At 43.4% G+C, this 27,666-nt stretch overlaps 1 protein-coding gene across 3 annotated transcripts in view; it reads right to left on the bottom strand.

Moving 5' to 3' along the window:
- DLGAP3 (DLG associated protein 3) overlaps positions 1 to 27,666 on the bottom strand; it is a 183,628-nt gene that overhangs the window by 50,301 nt on the left and 105,661 nt on the right. For all 3 annotated transcript variants that reach the window (XM_081871849.1, XM_081871851.1, XM_081871850.1), the window contains exon 2: positions 12,470 to 12,567. The gene's annotated coding sequence lies outside the window, so the exon portion shown is untranslated. The remainder of the gene's footprint in view (positions 1 to 12,469; positions 12,568 to 27,666) is intronic.

The raw sequence follows: 27,666 nt of genomic DNA, 5'->3' as shown, positions 1-27,666 counted from the left end.
AATGCAAGAAAGCAAAGTGGCTGTCCAACGAGGCCTTACAAATAGCAGGGGAGAGAAGGCAAGCAAAATGCGAGGGAGATAGTGAAAGATACAGGAAATTGAATGCAGATTTCCAAAAAATAGCAAGGAGAGACAAGAAGGCCTTCTTAAACGAGCAATGCAGAGAAATAGAGGAAAACAACAGAATGGGAAGAACCAGAGATCTGTTCAAGAAAATTGGAGATATGAAAGGAACATTTCGTACAAAGATTACCATAATAAAGGACAAAAGTGGTAAGGACCTAACAGAAGCAGAAGACATCAAGAAGAGGTGGCAAGAATACACAGAGGAATTATACCAGAAAGATATGGATGGCTCGTACACCCCAGGTAGTGTGGTTGCTGACCTTGAGCCAGACATCCTGGAGAGTGAAGTCAAATGGGCCTTAGAAAGCACTGCAAATAACAAGGCCAGTGGAAGTGATGATATTCCAGCTGAACTATTAAAAATTTTAAAAGATGATGCTGTTAAGGTGCTACACTCAATATGCCAGCAAATTTGGAAAACTCAGCAGTGGCCAGAGGATTGGAGAAGATCAGTCTACATCCCAATCCCAAAGAAGGGCAGTGCCAAAGAATGCTCCAACTACCGCACAATTGCACTCATTTCACACGCTAGCAAGGTTATGCTTAAAATTCTACAAGGCAGGCTTAAGCAGTATGTGGACCGAGAACTCCCAGAAGTGCAAGCTGGATTTCGAAGGGGCAGAGGAACCAGAGACCAAATTGCAAACATGCGCTGGATTATGGAGAAAGCTAGAGAGTTCCAGAAAGACATCTACTTCTGCTTCATTGACTATGCAAAAGCCTTTGACTGTGTCGACCACAGCAAACTATGGCAAGTTCTTAAAGAAATGGGAGTGCCTGATCACCTCATCTGTCTCCTGAGAAATCTCTATGTGGGACAAGAAGCTACAGTTAGAACTGGATATGGAACAACTGATTGGTTCAAAATTGGGAAAGGAGTGCGGCAAGGCTGCATATTGTCTCCCTGCTTATTTAACTTATATGCAGAATTCATCATGCGAAAGGCAGGGCTGGATGAATCCCAAGCCGGAATTAAGATTGCCGGAAGAAATATCAACAACCTCAGATATGCAGATGACACAACCTTGATGGCAGAAAGTGAGGAGGAATTAAAGAACCTTTTAATGAGGGTGAAAGAGGAGAGCGCAAAATATGGTCTGAAGCTCAACATCAAAAAAACGAAGATCATGGCCACTGGTCCCATCACCTCCTGGCAAATAGAAGGGGAAGAAATGGAGGCAGTGAGAGATTTTACTTTCTTGGGCTCCATGATCACTGCAGATGGTGACAGCAGTCACGAAATTAAAAGACGCCTGCTCCTTGGGAGAAAGGCGATGGCAAACCTAGACAGCGTCTTAAAAAGCAGAGACATCACCTTGCCAACAAAGGTCCGTATAGTTAAAGCCATGGTTTTCCCAGTAGTGATGTATGGAAGTGAGAGCTGGACCATCAAGAAGGCTGATCGCCGAAGAATTGATGCTTTTGAATTATGGTGCTGGAGGAGACTCTTGAGAGTCCCATGGACTGCAAGAAGATCAAACGTATCCATTCTTAAGGAACTCAGCCCTGAGTGCTCACTGGAAGGACAGATCGTGAAGCTGAGGCTTCAATACTTTGGCCACCTCATGAGAAGAGAAGACTCCCTGGAAAAGACCCTGATGTTGGGAAAGATGGAGGGCACAAGGAGAAGGGGACGACAGAGGATGAGATGGTTGGACAGTGTTCTCGAAGCTACAAACATGAGTCTGACCAAACTGCGGGAGGCAGTGGAAGACAGGAGTGCCTGGCGTGCTCTGGTCCATGGGGTCACAAAGAGTCGGACACGACTAAACGACTAAACAACAACAACATGGCACCAGGTGATTCAGCTTCAAAGGACCAGGAGTGGATTGTATTCCTATTGCAAGCAGGGCTTGCCTTTGGCACTGGATTTAAATTCAATGCTGAATAGAAGCCTGGCTGGGATTGGGCCCAAGCAGGAGCTCTGATCAGAAGCAGTGTCCGGTAGGATTGAACCTTCAGTCCTGCTCTCTGAAGGGGTCTGCTTCACCAGCACATCCCCTCAAGGAACATGCTGGTGAAGCAGCATCCAGTGGGTTCGAACCTTAATTAAAACATGTTTGGGGTGGGGTGGGGAGGAGAGGAGACATAGCACCTCCTCCTTCCCCATCCCCTTATCCAACAGCAAGTTCACTTAGGGTTTAGAAGCCTTGATTAAACATGTGTTTGTGTGAGTGTGTGAAGATGCAGAACCTCCTTCTGCCCCCTCACAACCCACCACCACCACCTCATCCATCCCGTTTCAAGGTCTATTTTTTATTTTGTGTCTGTTTTAGTCTGGGTTTAGAGACACAGCATATATTTCTTCTTCTTTAAAATGAAAGGACTGAGTGTCCCTTACCCTGCAGGTAGGCTTGTCAGGTGATTATGATGCTGGGGTAGGACAAGGGATGCCAAACACATTAATAAACCTGTCCTGATGCTTGAACAGTCCCTACCATTCCTTCTGTCGAGAATTCCCTCCAGAAAATGATAAATTTGGAGGTCATCTTGGACACAGGACAGCACAGTTTCCTTTCTCTTGAGCGAACTTGTTTAAGAAACTTCATCTGTCTTTGAAACCTTTAAAGCAGGCTGACCTAAATCAGCTTCATGAGAAATTAAAGGACGAATTTATAGAGGCAACATTCTTGTGTACTTAATATATGTCTCTCTCTCTGTGTGTGTGTATATATGCATGTATGTATGAATTATATATATATTCTATATTCTGTGCCAAGGTTATCAGAATCAACATCTTCAATGCAAATTTCCACATGCTGATCTCTTTGAACAAATGCATCTTTTCAAAGGATTAGGAACTTGGGGCGGGGGGCAAAATCAGTGTGAAATAGAAGATGCAAAGTGTATGAAAAAGAAGGGAGTACATGGTTGTGGAGAGGAGACAAGGAAGAAAATAAAGACAGCTCTCACTGCTCTTCTAGTTCACAAGTAAGACTATGATTTTATCTAGTGTTCATGCCACCTGGAAAGCTTCTCTCTCAGGAAGGTATATTTTGCCATCATCCAACAAAGATTACCAGTTTAACCTGAAAGACTCCTAGGGTATGTTCCCCAATTATCATGGCACTCTTGTCCCTAGTCCATGCAGTGAACATAGCTGGGGTGAGGTGCAAGCACAAGCCAAGTTTCATTTGGGAGATTAGGCATCAGCAACTGCTCAGGCTCAAGCAGAACACCTGAATGATGCAAGTGTTGGATACGGGACCTGAGACAGCTCCAAGTGGAGCGCAGGCTGGGTGCTTAAACACAAGCAGGGCGACTAGGTGTTGCTTCACCAGTTGCCTGGAGTTGGCTGAGGCTTTGAACAGGCTGCAGTTTGATCCTGACCAGGGCTATGGAAACGTTGGCTCTTCAGATCTTGTGGGAGCACAGTTCCCCCCAACCACATCCAGCATGTCCAATAGTCATAGATGGTGGAAAGTGTAGTCCAGCAGCAACTGGAGAGTTGAAGGTTTCCCAAACCTAGCCTGGAAAGCTCAATCCATCACAGGCAGGAAAAGCCTTCTGTATGTAAGCCTAATTGTGTGGGCTTTTGTTTTTGTTTTATTCTCTGTTATTTAAAACATTGTTATGCTGCCTTCTACTAAAAAAAGCAACATTCCAGGGTAGTTCACAACAACCTAAAATGCAAATTCATTAAATCAGCACTTTAAAACAACTTTATTTTCATTTGGCACAATTTATATACTGCTTAATTAACCAAAACAAAACACCTCTAAGCAGTTTACAGCACATACAGCAACATTCAAGGCACTAAACTGAAATATTAGCCATAATACTAGTGAGCCATGAAGAAATGAGTTTTCAGCAAGAATAGGGCATGTTGAATTTTTCAGTTTCAAATTCCAAAAATGAGAGGTGCTAAAAAGTTGTAACATGGCTTGGGAATTCAAAAAATGGTAAAATTACTATAATTTAGTTTTGCCTGGTAAATAAAATGTGTGTAAAATTGCATAGAAATCATTAAAAAGAAATTAATGTTATTTTTATTTACATATTATACATATTTTATATTACCTGACACTTTCAGAAGGCAGAATTTAAATTATTTGGTTTTCCGGGAGCAGTTTATTTGCTGCTTAATCAAACATATACTTACCAATCTAAATGTTGCCCAGTCACAAAAATAATGGCACATTTGAATCCCTCATACCCCAAAACATATTTTAAAGAACCCTCTCTGAAGAAATTTGCAAAAAATTAAGTTTCACCCCCTAAAATGACACACCCTAATGATATAATCTCTTTGCCCTGAAAAGCATCAGACAAATAAAAATATCATTTTAATGATGCTGTTTCTTCATTTCTCCCTTTGAACATGTCAGCCTGAAGAACAGTTCTGTGTGACTCACAACCTTGCCTCTGACACTTCAAATGTTAGTTCATTCAAAACCAAGAAGACAATCTAATTCACAATGCACTTCTTGTTTTGTGGCACGTCTCACAGCATAGCTACTTAGGCACCAGGGAAATATAGGCAGCAATAGCTAGCCTGGATTGGTTCCATGCTCTGCCTAGCCAAGTAGCAACAACAGGAACAGCTGCTTCTGAGGAAGATACAATGCAATATGAGACGATTCCTTCCGTTTGTATCTCGGTATGTACCCGAGCCCTGAGGCTACTCGTATTTCAAGATAATAAAGCTTAGTATAACAGATCCCCAAGTGGGACGCTGTTGGAGAAGTCCAGGAAAAAAAAAAGTAATTCTGAATCCAGAGCAGGGAGGGAAAAAGCAGGGAGTCAAGTCAGTTAATGGTTCCAGGCAAGAGGATTTATAAGAAAGAGGAGCTGGAGTTTCTCAGCCAAATGGAACTTGTTAAATGCACAGACCAACAGCAAGATCATCAAGTCTTAATATTGTGCTGTCGAAGGCAGGAATAATTACCACCACTGGGAACCTCACGCCCACATAATGGAGGGCCCAGGATAACATGGTTGAGGATAATTGTCATTACAAATAACTCCCCCCACCCTGTGCTTTTATATTTGCTTATACAGGGAGAAACCAGGCTCTCTCCCGCTGCCAAGCTAAGCACCCACTTTGGGTTTGGGGCATTATGGGTGGGTGGTGCCAAATCCAACTTGGTGGGGGAGTAGGGGAGCTTGTAACCAATTGGTGTGGGGCTTTGGGGTTGATAGATGGGCCCTCCACCAATTGCCGACAAGCATTAATTTCCCACGGGTGCTGTAGACCTTATGGTGCTTAGCAGGAGGAACATTCTGCTCATTGTCAGGCACCCCATGGCTAGAAGGCTCTGCCTAACAGCACCCGCTGTGTTAGCAATTGGAAGGCACCTGAGGGGATGCATCCACCTTGGGATGTAGGGAGGGGCTGGGAGCCAGCCAGAGATGCAGCCAGCTTTAGGGCAAGATCTTAATCTGCAGAGCAAAAGAAGGGTTGAAACACACACACACACACACACACCTCTTCAACCCACCCACGCCGCCTCCTTAGACCCAAAGCACATGATGTCAGAAGATCACTTCGCACACGCTCAGAGGCTCCATGATCTTCAGGTATTTTCCAGTATACACCCAGATCAGTACCAGTTCTGCTGCCTGAAGCCCTTTAACTGGACCTTCTGGGGGCTGAATCAGGGATCTTTTGCACACAGAGCCCATGGCTCCAGTAACGGCCATGTTTCCCCAAAAAGAACCACATCCTGAAATTCTAATGGAGACTCTAAAGATTGTAGCTGTAAGTTTCCCTGACCTATTGAGGCTCGAGGCTCAGCTTCTAGAGGAAGTGGAAGCAATAAAGAGTGCCTCATCAAAGCAGGTGTCATCAGGAAAGGGCAGGCCCTAATGAGCTCCCTGTGGACACAGCTAACTGGGATATGGAGGATGTTGTCTCAGCCAAGAGCTGATGGTGTCAAGGCTTGATATTGGCTGAAAAGGCCTCTACTGCAGTTGGCCCTGTGTCCTTGAGGGGCTGACTGTGCAGACTTAAAGGGTGCTTGTCTAATTCTGCTGGCACTGACTTCTACCCTGGGGGCTTGTCCTCTGAGTCTGAGGAAGTGAGGGAGCTCAGTCCTTACAAGCGAAAGGTCCAGGGAGAAAGTCTACCTCTTGTATTTCCTTTCTCCCTGTATTTTCCTCAGGACAGTGCAAGGAGCGTGGGTTGGGGATCAAGACATAATTGAGCTATCTCTCACACCTTTCAGCATTGTTGAAAGGTATCTGCATAGATGTTTTCATTGCTTGCATATATAGTTCAGTTTAATCAGTTAATTGACCAATTAGCCAGTTAAAAGAAAGTGCATTTTTGCCCTACCACACACAGGGTTGAAATTGTCACCGAGCTATCTACTATGGCCTTAAGGTCTCATTCATGGTCAGTTACATCAAGTTCAGACCCCCTAAGTGTATATATTCTATTATATATTATATATCTTTCTTTTTCCTTTTTCCTTTTTCCTTTCTCCTGTGATGAGGCTGCATTTTTATATTTTAATGTTTCAATATTTTAATGTTGTATTTTAATCTTGTTTTTAAGTTGTATTCATTCAACTTGTTTTTATTATTGCTTGTTAGCCGCCTTGAGCCCAGCCTTCGCTGGGGAGGAAGGGCTATAAATAAAATAATAATAATAATAATAATAATAATAATAATAATAATAATAATAGGGTTGCCATATTTCAAACAGTGAAAATCAGGAGAGAAAAGTTTTTATTCCCCCCAAAGTGGTTTTGTTTTGGGCAAAATCACTTAAAAATTCCATTTTGAGCTATTATTATGGGAAAATGGCAAAAAACCAGCACTGCCGACATGGGCAGTGTATGGCAACCCAGACATATGGCAACCCTACATGAAATAATACATGAATCACTTTACATTTGTTTACACTGAATTGCACTTGCAATTTTATCCCACATATTTCTGTATGCAATTTTGCCTAAAATACGCAATTTTGCAAACAATTTCCCTAACTTAAAGCTTTTTTATATGTTATTTTCACTCTTATATGAATATGACTGCCTTTATCCTGGCCATCTGCATTTTTGTACACATTACTCAGGTGGAGAACTGCATTGCAAAATTCAGAGAAGTGTGAATTCTGAAAGCTGGCTAGGTTTCAGCTTGTGTATTGTTTTGGCAAGTGCAAATGAGGTATGTTTGCCTTTAAATGCAACCTGAATTTAATTTCTTCCCCATCCCTAGTACCTAGGAACAGGTTTGAAATAAGAAAACACCATCATAGATCTGCGGACTGCAGCACCCCTTCAACTCTGTTCCCTTTTTTAAAAAAGAGAAACTTGGTTCCTTCTTTTTTTAAAGGGAAACTCTACCAACAGACACAGGGGATCAGTGATAACAAAGACTCCAAAGGAAAATTAGTGAGTTTCTAAATTCATTTGAGGGGGGCAAATGTTTTCCTTCTCTCCCCATCCCCCCATTCACAGTATACATGTATGGGGAGGGAGCTGGTAGCTGGTTTGAGTGTATTATCCACAGGACAGAGGCTCCAGGATTGAAAAGCAATGGAGTGTTCAAGAAAAAGATGGCCTGAAAAGTAATACTGCATTGTCCAAGCTGTCCGACAGTAGAGCTGGATTGGCATTCATTTCCGAGCAATTCAAGGGGAGACTGAAATGTAAGGTGAAACAGATTGGAAAGTTGTCTTTGGGGAAGGAGATGGCTGACCACATGAGAAGCCATGCTTAAGGTATCATAAAGACATATGCCTGGTTGAAAGCACTTACAGAATCCCTGCGTAGACCAGCAGTGTTCGGAAGCTGCCTTATACTGAGTCCAGACCATTGGTCCATCTAGCTCAGGCATTCCCAACCTTTGGCCCTCCAGATGTTTTAGACTACAATTTCCACCATCCCTGACCACTGGTCTTGTTAGCTAGGGCTCGTGGGAGTTGTAGGCCAAAACATCTGGAGGGCCGCAGGTTGGGGATGCCTGATCTAGCTTACTATTGTTGACACCAAGTGGCTGTAGTTCTCTAGGATTACCTTTCCCAGTCCTACCTGGAGATGTCAGAGACTGAACCTGGGACCTTCTGTATGCAAAGCAGATCCTCTTACCACTGAGCAACAGCCCTTCAACTGAGCTATGGCACTTCCTTTCGATCATGGAAAGAAGAGGAACTAGTAATTGAAGTGTACCTGGTCCTCACCAACAGGGAGGAGCAGATCAAGGAAATGGAAGTCCTGGGAAACTTGAGAGGAAGTGATAATGCCCTCTTGGGTTTCATGATACAGAAGGTAGGGCCCAAACCAATGGCTTCAAGTTACAAGAAAATAGATTCCAACTAAACATCAGGGATAACTTTCTGACAGTAAGAGCTGTTCACCAGTGGAATGGACTCCCTTGAAAGGTGGTGGACTCTCTTTCCTTGGAGGTTTTTTAAAACAGAGGTTGGATGGCTATCTGTCATAGAAGCCTTAGTTGAGATTCCTGCATAGCTGGGGGTTGGACTAGATGACTCCCAGGAACATTTCCAGCTCTACAGTTCTATGATTCTATGTTGTAGATTTTCCTACTTATTAAAAAAAAGACGCCTAAGGAGATTTGCAACAATAAAATACAGCCACTCAATCGAGAAGCCATAGAATCAAAATAATCACAATGTTACAACCTCATTAAAATCCCATATTTAAATCCAATAAACCATTCTCCATAGAAATTAGGATAATAAAACCTTACTAAAAGCATCTCGCAGAAGAACAGATCTGCAGATGCCTTTCAAAATGAAACACCAATTGCAGTTGACTTCTCTAACATTGCTCATCTCTGAGCTTCAGTCAGCTGCAGGTCACCCCTTCCAAAATAATGAGGTGACAAAATACAAAAAGATCCCGCCTTGCCTGTCTCCCAAAAACTTTAACCATGAGCTAAATCTGAACATCTCACTTTCCACTGGGCTCCTGTTGCCCTCTTTCTTTCTTTTATAATAATTTTTATTGAGTTTTACATGTTTATCATAGTAACAACATATTAAACAACAAAAAAGAAATACAATCCCCCAATTTTCCCCTCCCTTCCCAACTTCCCTCAACCTCCTCTTCTGGTTTTTTACATATTAACTTCTCCTGCTTGCTTTATTGTACCTTAATGTTAAAAAAAAAAGCAGAGACATCACCTTGCCAACAAAGGTCCATATAGTTAAAGCCATGGTTTTCCCAGTAGTGATGTATGGAAGTGAGAGCTGGACCATCAAGAAGGCTGATCGCCGAAGAATTGATGCTTTTGAATTATGGTGTTGGAGGAGACTCTTGAGAGTCCCATGGACTGCAAGAAGATCAAACGTATCCATTCTTAAGGAAATCAGCCCTGAGCGCTCACTGGAAGGACAAATCGTAAAGCTGAGGCTCCAATACTTTGGCCACCTCATGAGAAGAGAAGACTCCCTGGAAAAGACCCTGATGTTAAGAAAGATAGAGGGCAAAAGGGGAAGGGGACGGCAGAGGACGAGATGGTTGGACAGTGTTCTCGAAGCTACAAACATGAGTCTGACCAAACTGCGGGAGGCAGTGGAAGACAGGAGTGCCTGGCGTGCTCTGGTCCATGGGGTCACGAAGAGTCGGAAACGACTAAACGACTAAACAACAACAAATGTTCAATTCCTTTATATTAAATATTGTTATGCAATTATCATTTTAATATCCTCTTGTAATTTCTATATTTATTTTGTTAATTGTAAGTGTTTACTCAAACCCTGCTAGTGAGTCCATTTCTTTACATTGTTTCTGTAGATACAACATAAATGGTTCCCAATCTTTTTTAAAGTCTCTACTGTCTTTTTCTCTAAGTCTTTCTGTTAGCTTCGCCATTTCAGCATATTCCATCAACTTTTCTTGCCATTCTTCATTAGTTGGTATTTTGTCGCTTTTCCATCTTTGGGCTAGCAGTATCCTAGCCAAAGTTGTAGCATACATAAAAAGTTTCTTCTTCTCTTTTGGCAAGTCTTGACCTGAAATGTCTAAAAAAAAAAAAAAGCTGGTCTCCTGTTGCCCACTTTCAATGGTTAGGAAATTTCCTCTAGTTTGCAAAAGGAGGATGCCAATTTTTCAACTATGTCGCCATTTTGTTTGATGTTATGGTAACAACAGCAAAATAGCTCTCTCCTCTCTTCTAAAATGATACTGCCAGAAGCCTCCCTGAATTATGGTAACACATGTACAGATGTATTTATTTCAACCATCTATATACCGGCTTAACATCGTAGTCTGAAAATGGTAGTCTCTAAGTGGTGTTCATTATCCTGCAATGGAATAAACTGGCCACTGTATTCTGTGCATTGGTAATCTCAAGATTGGACTACTGCAATGTGCTCTCTGTGTGGCTTCCCGTGGGCCTGGGATGGAAGCTCCAAGTAGCGCAGAATGAAGCCGCCAGACTGCTGATGGGAGAAGATGGCTGACAGCATGCAACACCTTTGCTAAAACATCTGCACTGACTGCTCATCTGCTATGGAGCCAGATTCAAGGCTGTTATGTTGATGGACAACTTGGGCCCAGGATCCCTCAAGGATCTCCTGAGCCCTTCCCCACCCCCAGCCTGATCACTGAGATCATCCGAAGGAGCACTGTTTATCGTTCTCTGTGTTGCAGAGGCCGGACTGGCTTCAGTGAGAAATCAGGCATTAAATGTCACCTGTGGAATACTCTCCTGGTAGAGATTCAGCTAGCTAACCTTCAGACATCTCTCAGAGGCCCTTTCATGCTGATAGGCCAATGCCAGTTCCACTTTCTTGATTAGCCAGTCATTCAAATGATTATCTTGCATTGTTTTTATGGTGTTTGGGGTTTTATTGTGCTCTTATATATTACAATATAGTAACTTGAATGAGCAGGCAGTAAACATTTTTTTAAAATAAATAAATAAGGTTAATAAAGATACAGCAGAGATAAAATCAGTTTAAATAAACTATAAAATAAAAAATGCTTGCTGGAACTGATATATGCAGGTCATTCCAGTGTACAGTTGATGGGTTCTGCAGGCAATAATTTCACCCTAAGCCATCATTTTACATGTGGCTTTATCTCCCACTATTTTGAACCTAGCTCTGAATGCTGTTCTGGCCTCCTGTAAATGTTGGCCCACAGCCCCAGTCCTGCATCAGAATAGTTCCAGGGGAGCATTGGGTCTTTCTTTGAGCAACATCCTGATTCTGGCTCTCTATCCACCCACTTGTCCCTGCTTTATCTGCTCCTCTCATCACTCTTCCTTCCCAGTCTTGCCAACCCTCCTGCAAGATCTGCCAAAACATTTGTCCCTTTAATAGAAATAACAGGGAAATATTGACATCCTTAGAGGTACCCTGAAGTTTGCTGAAGTATGGATTTTTTATTTTCATTTTTTAAATATAATAATAATAATAATAATAATAATAATAATAATAATAATAATAATTTATTTATACCACGCCCATCTGGCTGGGTTTCCCCAGCCACTCTGGGCGGCTTCCAACAGAACACTAAAATACAATAACCTATTAACCTATTAACCTATTAATTAGTGGTCTCCAGATGTTGTTGGACTACAGCTCCCATCATTCCTGAGAACTGCAAATGCTAATGTTGATAGTGCAACCTCTGGAAGACATCCCAGGTTGGTTACCATTGCTTATGTTACCCTAGAGGAGGGCAAGGCTGACTGGCAGGAATCCTGAACAGGAGTACTTCTGCTTGGAAATAAATATACACTGCAGTTATTTTGTTGCAGCAGGTATTACTTGCTCCCTTGAAGCTCCAGTCCTCCTATAGCAGATCTGGGTACTTTAACATTTTGACCCAGCATTATCATCCTCTGGACTTGACCCTTTGTGAGATGACATTTGTTGCTCAGTATCTCCAGGACAGCTCAGTGGGATTCGGATGTCCCATGATCAACTGGGAAACACAGAACAGGGATCGGAAATCTCAGGATCAGGGTCCAAATGTGGCCCTCCAGGCCTCTCTGTCTGCCCCCTGAGGCTTTCACCAGGCCACACACCTTCCTGAGCCACAGCCCTCACCTGCCCTGCTTTGTATCCTTCCTTGAGTGTTCCTTGTCTGACTGGAATGTGCCCCTCAGCTCTCAATGCGTCTTGCTTGCCTGACTGGATATGAGACTGTAGAAACTAGCCCAGTGTATGTGGGTAAAATTTACATTTTGTTGCTCTTCCCACTTTTGCCTCTAGCTCTGCCCCCTTTTGTCTGTGGCTCCTAGCAGGTTGTCCAGAATGGAATGTGGCCCTTGGGCAGAAACAGCTTGCCCACCCCTGAATTAGAGGACCACTGTCATCGTCAGAGGAAGGAAGGAAGAAAGGAAGGAAGGAAGGAAGGAAGGAAGGAAGGAAAGAAAGAAAGAAAGAAAGAAAGAAAGAAAGAAAGGGTTTCTAACTCACCAGCTAGTTCCTAAAGATCAGTTCCTTTCATATCCCCAGGAGACCCGATATCCTTAACCAGGAAGATCCTTTTCCTCCCCAGCGATAAGGAAGCAGTTCTGGAAATGAAAAAAGGCAAGTAGTGAGACTTCTGGGGAAACGAGGCAAGTAGGGATGAGGTGGAAGCCATTTTAAATGGATTTATCCATGGTCTGCGGACTGAGGATTGGGCCACCTCTTGAACTGGGTGCCCACTTATGTCCAAGCTGTTTGTCCATCGTAAAGGTTTTTTTAACCTCCCCCAACTAATTATATACAAAAAATACATATATGTATAATACACAGAAAAGATTCAAGCCCCATGTGGCGATATATTTCTGCAGCATAATTTTAGAATGCAGAAGTCTTTTTATAGAGCTATACGATGTACACCACCTTGACATATTTTAGGAGTTGATGGTTTGTAAATATTCCCATAAAGAAATAGAAAAATAAATACACATATAGTCCAACTACCTGCTGTGCAGGAATCTCTTTTTATTGATTTGCGTATTTATATTTTATTGAAAATTTTCAGTGGACAAGGAAAGTGAAAGAAATGAAAAATGAAAGCAGGATGTCCTTGGTGTGTATGCACTGAGCTGGGTGGTGGATCCATAAAAAGTTTCTTGGAGGGGCCTGATCTGGTGCTAAGGCTGGGACACAGGGCCCTGCATCCCATTCTGCCTTCACAAAAGCCCTATTAGGTAGGTTAGACTGAAAGGAGTGAGGGTGTGACTCAAGGTCCCCCAGCAGGCTTTGTGGTCAAGGAGAGATGTGAACCTGGGTCCAAGTTTGTCATCCGAACCACTACACCAAACTGGATCTCTCCTCACTTGCTGATGACTTGGGCATGATCTCCTGACCACCTTGCCAGTTGCCAGCTGTCCTGCACCCCGTGGTACAATGCATACACAGAAGTGGTTGGTTGATTTCAGTGGCGCCTCCCCTGGTTCACAGCAACTGAGGCACTGGCATGCATATTTCCCCCTCAAAAAAGAGGGAAAGTCTCGCAGCTGGAGTTGCTGTTTTTTTTTTTTAAATGCTGCAGCCTCCTTTCATCAAACACCGTTCTGAAGTATAAACAGAATTTAGATTTATTGGAATGCTCCACTCTTGCCCTTGTTGTTCCTTGTAACAGGAAGTTATTTGTCGCAATTAAGAGGGAAATGAGTTGAAGAGCAGCAGGAGGTAGATTTTCAAATGCTTCTGGAAATGAGCAAAGCCTCACAATCTCCAGGACCCTCTGCCCCAAGCCAGCCAGCTGAAAACATGGGAAATTGCTCCTGCTCTTTTGCTTGTTTGTGAAAAGCCTCTGCTGCATTTCAGGCTTGGAAATAAAAATGGGAAGGAGACGTCTTTTTAAAAAGTGCACTTTACACTCTATTCAGTGTGTGAGTGTGTAAATCAGAGATGTTTTCTACAACTCTGCGATGCTCTTGCATCCTACGTTGATCATGTAGAGGCAGATTTTGCTCCTGCCAACAAAGAAACTGAATGATGGGATCGCAACACCAAGGAGTGTTTGGAAGACACCATGCTGGCTAGTAGAGGTCAACAGCATGGGTAGGCAAACTAAGGCCCAGGGGCTGGATCCGGCCCAATCGCCTTCTAAATCCAGCCCGCGGACTGTCCCGGAGTCAGTGTGTTTTTACATGAGTAGAATGTGTCCTTTTATTTAAAATGCATCTCTGGTTATTTGTGGGCCCTGCCTGGTGTTTTTACTTGAGTAGAATGTGTGCTTTTATTTAAAATGCATCTCTGGGTTACAGTGGTACCTCGGGTTAAGAACTTAATTCGTTCTGGATTCGTTCTTAACCTGAAACTGTTCTTAACCTGAAGCACCACTTTAGCTAATGGGGTCTCCCACTGCTGCCGCCGCTGCGTGATTTCTGTTCTCATCCTGAAGCAAAGTTCTTAACCCGAAGTAACATTTCTGGGTTAGCGGAGTCTGTAACCTGAAGCGTATGTAACCTGAAGCGTATGTAACCCGAGGTACCACTGTATTGTGGGGCATAGGAATTCATTCATTTTTCTTCTTCAAAATATAGTCCGGCCCCCCACAAGGTCTGAGGGACAATGGACCGGCCCCCTGCTGTAAAAGTTTGCTGACCCCTGGCCAACAGGGCTGAGGGCCTTACACTGACCCTCTGTCACTGGCATTGCTGTGGCTAATTGGGAGAGGGGAGAAGTGGCAGCATGGTCAAGAGAGTGCAAACTCACTAGCAGAGTCATTCGGCACTCTCACTGGGTTTGTTGCATCATGCCATCCACACCGCTGCCTCTCCCCTCTCCCTCTTCTTGGGAAGCTGCATCCACATCCTGCCAACTGCTAGTGAGACAAACAGCAAGATGCATATTAAAAGCATCCCAGACCTGGCTCACTCTGCAACTGCATGATTAATACACCTCTCCTCCTAAACTGATCCACGTACCTACCAAAGTAGCATGTCAGGAAAAACAGTGCTAGCTTAGCTGCTGTCTAATATGCCCATCTGGAGCCATGTGTCCAGTTCTGAGTACCATAGTTTAAGAAGGACCTTGACAAGCTGGAACGTGTGCAGAGAAGGACAACCAAATTGACTGGGGGTCTGGAAACCAAGCCTTAGGAGGAACGGTTTGAGGGATCTGTGGATGTTTAGCCTGGAAAAAATGAGACTGAGAGGAGATATGATGGCCATCTTCAAATAGTTTCAGGGGCCATCACAAAGAAGATGGAGCAAGCTTCTTTTCTGCTTCTCCACAGGGCAGAATCCAAATCAATGGATTCCAGTGACAAGAAATGAGATTCCAACTAAACACTAGGAAGGGTTTTCTGATTGTAAGAGCTATTCAACAGTGGAACAAACTACTTCTGAAGTGGACAGTCCTTTATCAGAAGTTTTAAAGCAGAGGTTGGATGGTCATGTGTTAGGGATTCTTTAGCTGTGGTTCCCGGATCACGGGGGATTAGACTAGATGACCCTTGGGGTCCTTTCCAATTCTACAATTCTATGCTAGTTTTTCATTTAAAGGCACAGTCAAGCATTCAAATGACCTACAGTCATAAATAGTACAGTTAGAGAACAGTTTTCCTTGTGAGTGTGCAAATTCCCTCCCAATTTCCATATTCTATTCATTTTGTAGATTAAAATTTCCTTTGTTAAATTATACATTTGTTAAAATCAGGCACACTTCATTTCATTCACTGTTCAGCGGGGGACCCAAGAGTTCTTCTGCTGCCTGCAACTTTTGTTTTCCACCTGTCTGACATGAATTTTCAGGCATTCTCCTATCCCTCCTGAGATTGGATCTGCCAAATTTCAGATGGATGAGCAAAAAAGTCCCCTGTATTATAGACAATTAGGGCTACAACCTTGTACACCCTTACCTAGAATTAAATCACCTTGAACTCCATGAGTAGATATGCATAGTACTGTGTAAGGGTGCCAACTTGAATAAAACATTTGGAGAGCCCAGGTAAGCCCTGCTTTGCACAATCAATTACATAATGTGGCACATGCACACCATTTGAATGACAATGCCCATCAACTTTGGGGGTCCTTGGTCCCCTCAAATATATTATTAGGGGGCCAAAGGGATCTTGGACCCTAGGAGTTGGCTCCTATGGTACTGTGCTATAAGAATAGGAACTACATGCTTAACAAATTCTATATCCAGATGGCAAACTCATCCCCCAGTGTGAATCATTATTTATTTATCTTACTGCATACTGTATTTATTCTGCTTTTCAAATCACTACTATCTCTCAAAGTGGCTCATATCAATCAAAAGAGACAGATGGGTCCTGCTATCAGGATTACCAACTAAAAAGGCAAGACACTCAAGGGAAGTGGAGTGGAAGGAAAGGAAAGAGGAGGGAAATCAGTCTTTAAAGGCCAGAACAAAGTGGTAAGCTATAATGGGCATTTTTATCCAGTTCAGGCCAAGATGATCTTCCCTTCCTGATTTATGTGCTTGAGTAGCAATTGGTGACTCTTGTTCTTCTGCCCAGCGGATGGGGCCAGAGTGCTCTTCTTCTTTCCCCTGTTCTAAGCAAGATGGTGCCACCCAAGAGGGAGTTTGCAGAAGTACAAAAAAATTAGGGGCAGGGAAAAGGGAGGGGAAAGAGCCCAATGAACCCAAATGAGGAGTAATGCCTCTCTGACCAGGATGGAGCTGCTATGCTAGCTTCCAGGCAGGTGGGTTGCTGTGACTTACTGAGAGGGAGAGAGGTGAGGAGATGGGGAGGTTTGCATGGTGCAAGCACTTCTGCAGGAAAGGCTCTGCCAGAGTGCTTGCACCACACTAATCTCCCTGCCATTGGATTCTTTGTCGTTTCTACTGCAACAGACATAGTTACCTCTAACCAACTAAACACTGGGCACTGGCTTTCCATTTTTTTTAAAAGTTTTGTTTTGTTTTTTGCAGGGTGAGTGGCAGATTTGCACTTGGTACACAGGAAAAAAAGAGCATCCAGTCTAATATAATTTTTCACTACTGAAGCAGAATGAGGAAGAATGCAACGTTCACCCCACACTTCTTTTCTTAAAACATGCTGTTATGTGAAAAAAAGAATAATGGAATAATTCACTTTATTACATTACTAATTATGGTGTTGTTTTATTATGCCAGGCTAAGTACAAAAACATATTCTGTATAAAAAGAAAATAAGAAGAATGGGCTTGGCGTGGAATCAGCTAATTCAGTACATAATTTTGTAGCAAGTAATTATTTGCTTAAAATGAGAATTAGCTGAAAGAGGATCAGATTCGCTCTCTCTCTCTCTCTGGTGGCTCACACACAAGGAAGGTGAGGATGTAATTTGTTATGAATGCATCAGCTTGTTAAATAAATACTAGATATGTTATTTTCAAAAGAGACTCTCTGCAGTGTTACAGTAGCAAGAGCACTGTGTTTTGCTGTAGCTAACCCAGCACAGGACTAGTTCTGCTACAAACAGCAGCCTCTTATCTGTCACCACCTGTTCCATAATTTTATTTATTCATTTGCTATCACATTTCTTTTCTACCTTTCCTTTAAGGAGGCTAGACAGCGTGCGGGCTTTCCATTCCTGTTTTATCTCCACAACAACCCTGTCCAGGTGGCTTAGGTTGAGACAGGGCGTTCTATTGCTCTAAGTTTCATACGCTGGGGAGAGTCCACTAGTTAGGAGCAGAGTACATGCTTTGCTAGCCAAAAGTCCCTCATTGCATTTCCAGATAGAAGGATTTCAAACAGAAAGATCTTTGTGAAACCTCAGATAACTGCTGCCATTCAGAAGCAGCCAAGCCTGGCCTGGGTGGACCATGACTCCTTGGACAGAGCTCATGCTCCGAATGAATAAGGTCTCAGATTAAATCCTCAGCATCTCCACTGAAACCAGAAATCAGGGACCAGGAAAGGCAAGTGTGAGGAACCTTTGGCCCTCAAGATTTGCTGAACTACAACTTCCACCACCCCTGTCCACTGGCCATGTTTACTGGGGTGGATGGGATTTTGGGTTCAGCAACATCAGGATGGCCAAAGGTCCCCCATGCCTGAGGTAAGGAGAAAAGATTTCTGCTTGAGAACCTGGATCAGCCTTCCCCAACCTGGTGCCCTCCAAGTGTTTTGAGCGACAACTTCCATAATCCCTGACCATTGGCCATGCTGCTGGTGGTTGCTGTTGCTGGGGATGACATATACTTAGGGCTCTTTATCTGGCTGTTGGGACTCTCCCCAGGATGCATCCCTTCCCTGGTTACACTACCTCTCCTCAAGCCACACCCCTCATGGTCCCTGCTTTGCTGTCCCTTTAGTGTTTTTGCCTGGCTGGAATGTGTTCTTGAATTCTGACAATACTTCTTGCTTGTCTGGATGCCCCCATAAGAGAGCCTACTGCACAAATGTAAAACACCATTTTCTTGTGTAACAGTAGCAGACTCATTTTTTCGTATAAAAAGTTTCAGGATTTCAGCAGGAAGCTGCACGTCATGCATGGACTGGAAACAAAGCCGTAGGTTCACCCCAAAACCTTTGAAGGCATAGACGGTATTGAAACTGGAATGCGTATAACTGCCTCAGTACCGTCATGATTGTGCCATGAAAAGGATGTCTGGAGGGCCCCCAAAGCCGAGGGACAGCTGTACATTTGCCACAATCCTGGTGGGTTTACTCAAAGCAGAGTAAAAGGGGAGGAAAGTGTGATGACGAGTTTGGCTGGCTTTGCCCTCGGCTGCTCTGTGTCCTGTTGGGAAGACGTTCTCCCGAGGAGCTGAATGTAAAATCTTTCACTCTAAGCCTGCTGACAGCAGGATAAAGCAGGATGGAAATTTGCTTAGTGCTACCCCGCGAAGGCTTTAAAACACACATATTGTTATCTCGCTGCTTGCTACAGTGACCTACATAACGGCTCAGGCTGGCTCCTGAGTTTTCTTCCCTCTTTTCCACACCACACTATTCAGCTCCCACCCCCACCGCCCAATCTCTTGCCAGGCAGATATTTTGCTAGGCCTCACATTAGCCACATCACACACTCTCTCTCTCTCTCTCTCTCTCTCTCTCTCTCTCTCTCTCTCTCACACACACACACACACACACACACACACACAATGGCTCAGATCCAGTGCCTGGTGGACATCATTGTAAAAGGACCAGTAGACCCAAGATGCTGTGCTTCTGATGCTGAAGCAGTCAGGGCCCAAGTGACCTGCTCTGTTAATTCCCCTTCAGCATTTATGAGTCTCTATGTGCTCACTGCCTAACAGCATTTTCATCAATGTTAGGGTAGCAAAGGAAGGAGGCCTGTGGATCTAGAATGTTCCAGGACCCTACAGTATTTTCCTCCCCCCAGACCTTCATTTTCCTTGCTGTAAGTACAGCTTCTTGTCATCTACCTGCAGAAATGCAGACTTCTCTCTTGTACCCAGGTTGCATTTAAAGGCACCTAACACTCTCATTCAGCCCCCACTTAGGCATGGGCATAGGTGGGGTGTGTCACACATTCCAGTAGCTAGTAGTCAAAAGCTGCTAAATCTTTTAAGCAAGCAATAAAGCTAGAAAGACGCTCAGAGAGAGAGAGAAAGAGAGAGAGAAATTTCTGTAATTTCCTTGACACAACACAATGGTTTCTGGAGACCCAAAATGGCATCATGGTGAAATGGATAGACTCAACCCCTCTTGTGGCTTTTGGTGCAAGGAAAAAATAGGCAAAAAATAATTATTCCATTTATGAATAATTTCCTATGAAGCATCTTCAAGTGTTTTCACAACACAATAAAAACATATGCAAAAATTGCATACATTAAAACAGCAACAATTACACTCGCACACACACACACAATGCAAATCCAACACAGATATTGAGCGGGATATGAATCTCCACTTATCAAAAGGAAAGTCTTCAAGTGGTGCTGAAAAGACAGCAGAGTCAGCGCCTGCCTGAAATATAACAGCAGGGAGCTCCAAAGTTCTGCAACATTAAAGGTCTGATTCTTGCATTGCACAGAATGGATCTCCTGATGAGGTGGTATCTGCAGGAGGCCCTCTGCTGCAAAGTGCAGTGATCAGTTGGGTGCAAAAGGGATGAGATGTACAGGGCTCTGTGCCCCGCTACCAGCACCTTGAACTTAACCAGGTATGGGGAGGATCTACAGCTGTATAAGACAGCAGAGAGGAAAGCTTGACTGCAGGTGGAGGCAAAAGTCTCCAGGACTGGAGAGGGAGAGAATGCATGAGGAAAGGAAGATGGGGACACAACTAACTAGGAAGGCAAGTTGGGTCTGGCACTCCACTCACCCACTCAGCTACAGCCTGCTTTCCCAGCTACGCAGAATCCCATCATCTGTTGGACATGTTACTAGCTTGGAAGCAAGGACTAATTATTGCTCACTGAACTGGCTAAACAGATAAACCTCATACCAACTTGTTCAGAAGAGGTGGGTGAGGCAACTATAAATAGGAATCAAAATTAAAGTTTGATAAGTCCTGAAGGACAACTCACAGTTGCACCAAAGGTAGGTTGAGCAGAGATGCTTGAAGAGACAACCCACCTCACCCCAGCAGAGAGGAGACAATGGCTTAGAGCAGCTTTCCCCAACATGGTACCCTACAAATTGTTTTGGACAACAACTACAATAATCGCTGGCCATTAACCATTTTGGCTGGGGCAGATGAAAGTTTGGGGTTGTCTCCAATGCCAGACCTACACAGAATAGACCCACTGAAATCTGTGACATTAATGACTAAATTAGGCACATAAATTTTAATGGGTTTGCTCTGAGTAAAGCTCAGTGCATCTCATGGAGTCTAAAACATCTGGAGGGCACTCATGCAATCTGGTCTGAAGGAGCCACCTCCTGTCTTCTCCTGAGCTTTGATGATGCAATTACTTTTCTCATTAATTTGTGGAGAATGACACAGCACAGGGGGAGCCAAGTAGTGCCTTCCAGCTGTTGTTGGACTACACCTCCCATCATCCCTGACCATGGGCTACTCTGGTTGGGGCTGATAGTTCACAACAGTTCACACCATTGGGAAGGCATCCTACACTTTGCAAGAGCCTTGGAGATTATTATTTGTCACTTTTTCCCCTCCCTCCCTCAAGAAAATAGTTAGACACACACACAGAGAAAGGTAACACATCCCCTGACTCTTTAAAGCAGGCATAGGCAAACTCGGCCCTCCAGATGTTTTGGGACTACAACTCCCATCATCCCTGACCACTGGTCCTGTTAGCTAGGGATGATGGGAGTTGTAGTCCCAAAACATCTGGAGGGCTGAGCTTGGTATTTCCTTGGAGGTAATGTATGGGGGGGCACATGTAGATCATTGGTGGGGCTGAAACCAGTGGTGGGTGGGGCTGAGCAAAACGTGAGTGGCAGCATTCTCTCTCTCTCTCTCTCTCTCTCTCTCTCTCTCTCACACACACACACACACACACACACACACCTCTGTGGGTGCATTATAGCAATGTAAAGTTACACACCCCACTTTGTAGCATTCCTTGATCATTGAGTTTAGTTTTATAAACTCCTTGATCATTGAGTTTAGTGATGAGGCAACAGACTAGAACTTAAGAAGCTCCAAGGAATGAGACAATAGGGTGCACTAGGGAGCTATCCTTGGTGCTGAAATCTTAGCAATTGAAACTTCTTCCCAGTGAGCCTTGTAGAACAACTATACTCTCAAGATTCCCTGATGATAAAAGAGTGGATCCCTCTGTTTCTCTGTAGCCTTATGTAACACAGACCTTCAGAATAGGTGAGCCCTACTGATCTCCCCTCCACCAAAAAAGAGACAATTTTTTGCTCTAATGTAAATTGTTTGCGGAAAGGGAGAGAAATGCAGATTGGTAAGGATTTTATTTAAGTTGTCAACCAGTTAGGTGGGCTGGATTCATAGATAATTTTGGGGTTACACAAACTATGTCAGGAACATGGTACATTCTCAGGGATGCAACACCCTGCAGTCCCCAATTCTCAGCATGTGTCTTTGCTGCTCTGAATGAACATATGACAGGCTCAGTATTGGTTTCTCCCCCCTGCATGGTGCTATCAGCCACTTCATTTTCCACTACCAGAGCCCTAAAAACAGAATCTCCCTTAGCTAGAACTTAATGAGTTAGAAGACTGCACAGCCATAGGCTAGGCTAGGCTTGATCTTTGTCGTTGTTGCTAAGACCCTTTAGACATGCCTTCCCTACAGGCTTAGACTTGTTTAGGAGTCATGTCCTCTCACTAGGAACCCTGGGAACTGTATTTTGGTGACAAGAGTGGCTGCTAGGGAACTCTAGGGAACAAAGGCTCCTCAGTAAATGAGAACCCCCAGGAGTTATTGGAGGAAGTCATAGCTGAAAGTAAGTTCATAGCGTAGATAGACCTCCTCTTTTGCTTTTGCAGAAACACAAAGGTAACAAGGTGTCCAAAGGTTGCAGTGCTGCCTCTGGTAATCCAGCCACTCATAGCATTAAATAATTATTGGTCACGACTCCTTGCTACCACATTATTTGAATACAAGCTGCATTCCCCCCCCAATAAATCTCCCCTGAGAGTGCCAGAGTAGAATTGCTATATCACATTCAAATTGTGTGGTAGTAAGGAGACTTGGATGGCTGGATCACCTGCTTAAAATAGTTTAGAGGCAAAACAATATTTTACAGGGACACAGAGGCAGCCCTGCAGCCCTAGGGCTACATTGTAAAGAGTTCTGTAGAATTCTGAAGTGAGTTCATGATCCGACTGGGTCACAATCTACCTTGTTTGAAACAGGTGAGTCCACTTTGGAGTCCATGTTTGATGGGTTTTATTGAAATAAAAATGAGTTCGGAAAGTGTTTGTCTTTGGCTGCAGCATGCCAACAGCTGTACAAATCAGATGGAGTCCAGGCAGAGTTTTGGGGGCAGGAGTCCCACATCACATCTGACTGCCCCTCTTTGCTTTCTGCAGCTGGGCCCTTGACAAACGACTTCATTCTTCATCCCACCTCAAATTGATGAATGTGCCTTGCTGAAATGATTGAGCACGTCCAAGACAGCAAGGTTATTAAACCGCAATGAGAGCAAGCAGCAAGCGATTGCCAGCCTCGTTAGCATTAAGTACGCTTTCCTCAGCAATTCCCTCTACCTTCAGAAGACTGACATGGCCTGTGCATAAAGAAAGGGACTTGTGAAGAAGAGCTGCATGAAGTGCAGAGAGAAAGACATTATTAGAGGAACAACAGCAGGGATCGAATGGTTTTGACTTGTGGCCACCATTATGAAAGTTGTTACGAGTGTTCTGAGCCATTTTCTGCTCTATAAGGGCTTTCTCTGGACTGATCCATCTTCTTCCACTGTTAACCTCTCCCTTTCCTAGTGCTTCCCCTTTCTGTTGCTCTGCTGTGGCAGAGCAATTAGAACAGGAGTTTCAGGTCAAGGGAATGTCTGTGTGTAAGCAGGTGCATCTTCAAAAGCCAGAAGAATGCCAACACAGATGGGCTTCTCACATTTCAGCAGAGAGGGCATTCCATAACGCTGGTGATACCAGTGAAAAAGCCCACCTCTGCATTTCTAGAGGTAGAGTCCATCTTTTGCATACAGAAGCCTGGCATTCCCAGGTAGGGCTGTAAAAGACTCCTGTCTGCAACCCTGGAGAGCAGCTGCCAGTCAGTGTAGAGACAATAATCAGTAACAGCTTTCTCCTGATTGAAATGCAGAGTGTTTGAGGACTGGGACATTTGCAGGGAAACCAAAATGCTTGTTTACAAAGCTATTGTACTACCAACCTTACTGTATGATTGTGAAACATGGACCACTTATAAACAGCATCTCCAACTCCTCGAAAGATTCCATCAATGGTGTCTCTGAAAATTTTTACACATCACTTGGGAAGACAGGCAAACTAATGCCAGTGTATTGGAAGAAGAAAAGATCACCAGTGTTGAAGCAATGATTCTTCAACATCACCTTCATTGAACTGGTCATGTTGTGCGGATGCCTGATGTCTTCCAAAGCAACTACTCTAAAAATGGTAAGCGTAATGCTGGTGGTCAACAAAAGAGGTTCAAAGACTCTCTCAAGGCAAATCTTAAAAAAGAAAGTACTATAAACACCAACAACTGGGAAACACTGGCCTGCAAGCACTTCAATTGGAGAACAGCCTTTACCAAAGGTGTCATGGGTTTTGAAGATGCTTGAACTCAGGACGAAAGGGAGAAACATGCTAAGAGGAAGGCATGCTTGGCAAACCCTCACCTTGATCAATTCCTGCTCGGAAACCTATGTCCCCACTGTGTGGAGTCAGAATTGGTCTCCACAGTCACTTACAGACTCACTTTTAAAACAGTGTTTATGGAAGACAATCTTACATGGCTACAAGTGATCGCCAGATAAGAAGACATGGATCAATGGTCTGACTCTTGTGTTCCTATTGGTAACTGCTATGGGGGAGGCTACAGCCTGTATAACAAGAACAACAACAATGATTCTTCAAATACCACTACTGCTACTAATACAACTTACTAATTTTATACAGGCCTGAACAGACTATCAATTTCCTGGTCACCTGCCAGAAAAAGATGGATTGAAAACTAGGGAGGAAATTATGACCAGAGTATTTGTCATTATTCATTTTTTAAGGGGAAAAAAGCAAAATAAATCCAGGGGTCAAAATTCACAAATTACACTATCAATTTAAAAAACTAATTTTTTTGCTTTCTTAAAAATCCCAGGCAGTGCCAGGCACTGTTTGCTAGTACCTATAAAAATGGAAAACTCTTGGCTTCTGGTAAGGTTAGGCAAGGTTAGTGGCAACCCATACTGGAATGTTTTAGTGACACTCCTCTCAACTATTTCTCAGGAGGGACTCACTTCATTGATCACTGCCCAATGAGTGGTTAAAAAAAGACAATTTGATTTTTTGGCACAGCTATAATCAAGAACCAATCCTCCTATTTGTATAGCCGTGCCCCTTAACTAGCATAGCTCCACCCTTTACCCTGTACAGCCTCATCCTGGATCATGCTGGTATGTGACTGAAAGGCAACACGTTGAACTGTACCCGGACAGTTCCCTTAGCCTGCAACACCTTTATCCAACCTGGTGCTGTCCAAATATTGTTGGGACTCCATTGGCCACTCTGTTCGGAGCTGATGGGGATTGGAACCTAAGTGCGAATGTGTTGGAGTGCTTAGAGTGCTGGACCAGGGTTCAAATCCTCACTCAGCTGTGAAGCTGGGACTGGTCACTCACTTGTCTCACAGGGTTGTTGTGAGTATAAAATGAGTGAGAGGAGAAGTAGGTAGGTCACCTTGAGGAAAGGTGAGGTATTAACACAACTAACTAACTAACTAACTAACTAACTAACTAACTAACACACACCTTAGGAAGAGGCAAGGTGGAGCAGGCTGGCCAAGAGTCTCAGCCTAGTTGTTTGCATTGCAGGTTTCCAAGTTAATAGCTCCCCCTGCCCCACTGCTCCCTGCTTACTTATCTGATGGCGTCTTGCTTTTCAATAATGAGATTTGAGCCACTGGCTTATTTTGATGCTGGATATCCTACTACCAGGAAGGGCAGCTTTGATGTGAAAGGTATAGTTAATTAAGCACCTGATTAAATTTGGCAGCAGCTGCTGGGGTTGATTGAGAAAGCAAGAGAAAGATCATTACTTCTGCTGAGGCAGCGGTTGGGGAGCGGGCAGTGTTGCGGGAGGGAGAAGAGGGGCATCGAGAAATCCTACAATACAGCATTATTTCTTAATGACCCATTTGTCTTCTTGGCTCATTAACATTCCAGGAGAGATAGGAGTTGCCATAAGCTGCAACCATGCAGTAATTCCTTGTAAAGTGTTAGGGAATACCTGCCACTGGTTTGTAGTCCTACTCCTACTCAGAGTAGGCTCACTGAAATAAAGCCAGGCCTATCAATTTCAATGGGTAAAATTTTGTTGGATACAACCTTCTGTTTCTTTTTCACTCTCACTCACACCTCCTGAACATGCGTGGTTATTAGATACTTCACTTTCCCCATATATATAAAGTGACATGCCCTCAAGTATCACCCATACATTTTCAAGCTTATCTTCATATCCATAAGGACTAGTAATTTGCATGGGAAACCCCAACCCTGGTTTAAAATGTCCAAATTGAACTTCCAGTGTTGTGTGATAGTGAGAGTGTTGGACTCAGACCTGGGAGACTGGGGCTCAAATTCCTGCTCAGTCATGAAGCTCACTCAGCCAGTCATTGCTTCTCACAGCCTAACTTACCTCACAGGGTTGTTGTGAGGATAAAACGGGGGAAGAGAGGGTAGAACTATGTATACCACCTTGAGCTCCTTAGAGGAAAGGTGGGATATAAATGCAATAATAAACAAACCATTATCATTTGTAAGACATAGTTTGCTCATTAATTAGATCTTTGTTATTTTCAAGAGCTCATCGGTGCCATAACTCTAGATCTTCCAGCCTACCAGTTGTGTGGGTAAGGAGGCTGTATAAAATTTACAAGGAAAGAAAAGAAGCTTTGTAAAATTTACAAGAAAAGAAAAGAAAATGTTGTATAAAATATTCAAGACATCTTAGAGTAATAAAAATGCATCTGAAAATATTATAATAAAAAGCAAAGGACATCAATAGAAGCAATAGGCTATATCCAATTCGTAGTCATGTGCAGCACAGACCCATTAAAATGTATGGACATCACTAAGTTGGGTCCATTCATTGAGTATAAACTTAGTCGGATGAAACACAATGGCTTCAACAAACAAAAGCCCAGTGTTGCCTTTCCTTTTAAGGAAGCTGCCCCAGTTCCACAGTAATTTTGGATGCTCTTTCCCAGCTCTACGCTTTTCTTTTTAAGTTGAGACAGCCAGAAACAGTACACAGTATTCTGACTGAGATTGCACCATATCTTTGTATCAAGGCGTCACAATATTAGCAGTTTTATTTTTGACACCTTTACTAATGATCCCTAACATAGAACCCACCCTTTTCACAGTTGCTGCACAGTGGATTGACGTTTTCAACGAGCTGCTCAACACAATCCCTTTACTTCTCAAACCCTATCAGTGTAAATATAGGAGGGGTGTGCATGGAGGAGCATTGTCCTTATATGCATCACTTTAAATTTGTTTAAAGCCTGTTTACCCAGTTTGGGGAGCTCTTTACAATCCCTTTAACAACCCTGAACGATTTGCTGTCATCAGCATATATAGCCATACAAGTTATTACATTGGTTACAAGTTATTAGACAGGACAGGGTGGATTATATGGTTAATCCCATCACAGCACCCTTGACCCCAAGGTGAGGGTAACGCTGATATAGAGATATATTCAGGATTCACCAGTCAATCCAACATGATTTACTGTATACATACTTTATCAGCTCGTGGACTAGAACCAGAGTGAAACAACAACCACAGTATTAGAACAACACACTGAAGAGCATTAAAATAAGAAGAGCCTTATGAGGAAACGGAATATGTTTATCCTGGAGGAGAGTAGACTGAGAAGTGTACGATAACCATCTTGAAACACCTAGAGGGTGTTTGAAACCAATGGATTCAAATTACAAGAAAGGAGATTCCAGCTAAACATTTGGGAGAACTTTCTGATGGTAAGAGCTGTTCAACCATGGAATGGACTACCTCGGAAAGCAGTGCACTCTCCTTTGTTGGATTTTTAAAACAGAGGTTGGACGGCCATCTGTCAGGGATTCTTTAGCTGTGATCCCTGCATTGAAGG

This window comes from Podarcis erhardii, assembly GCF_964252035.2.
Source record: "Podarcis erhardii genome assembly, chromosome: 7".
Taxonomy (NCBI): Eukaryota; Metazoa; Chordata; class Lepidosauria; order Squamata; family Lacertidae; genus Podarcis; species Podarcis erhardii.
Note: the sequence above shows the minus strand (reverse complement) of the source record. Positions and strands in the feature narration are given on the sequence as shown.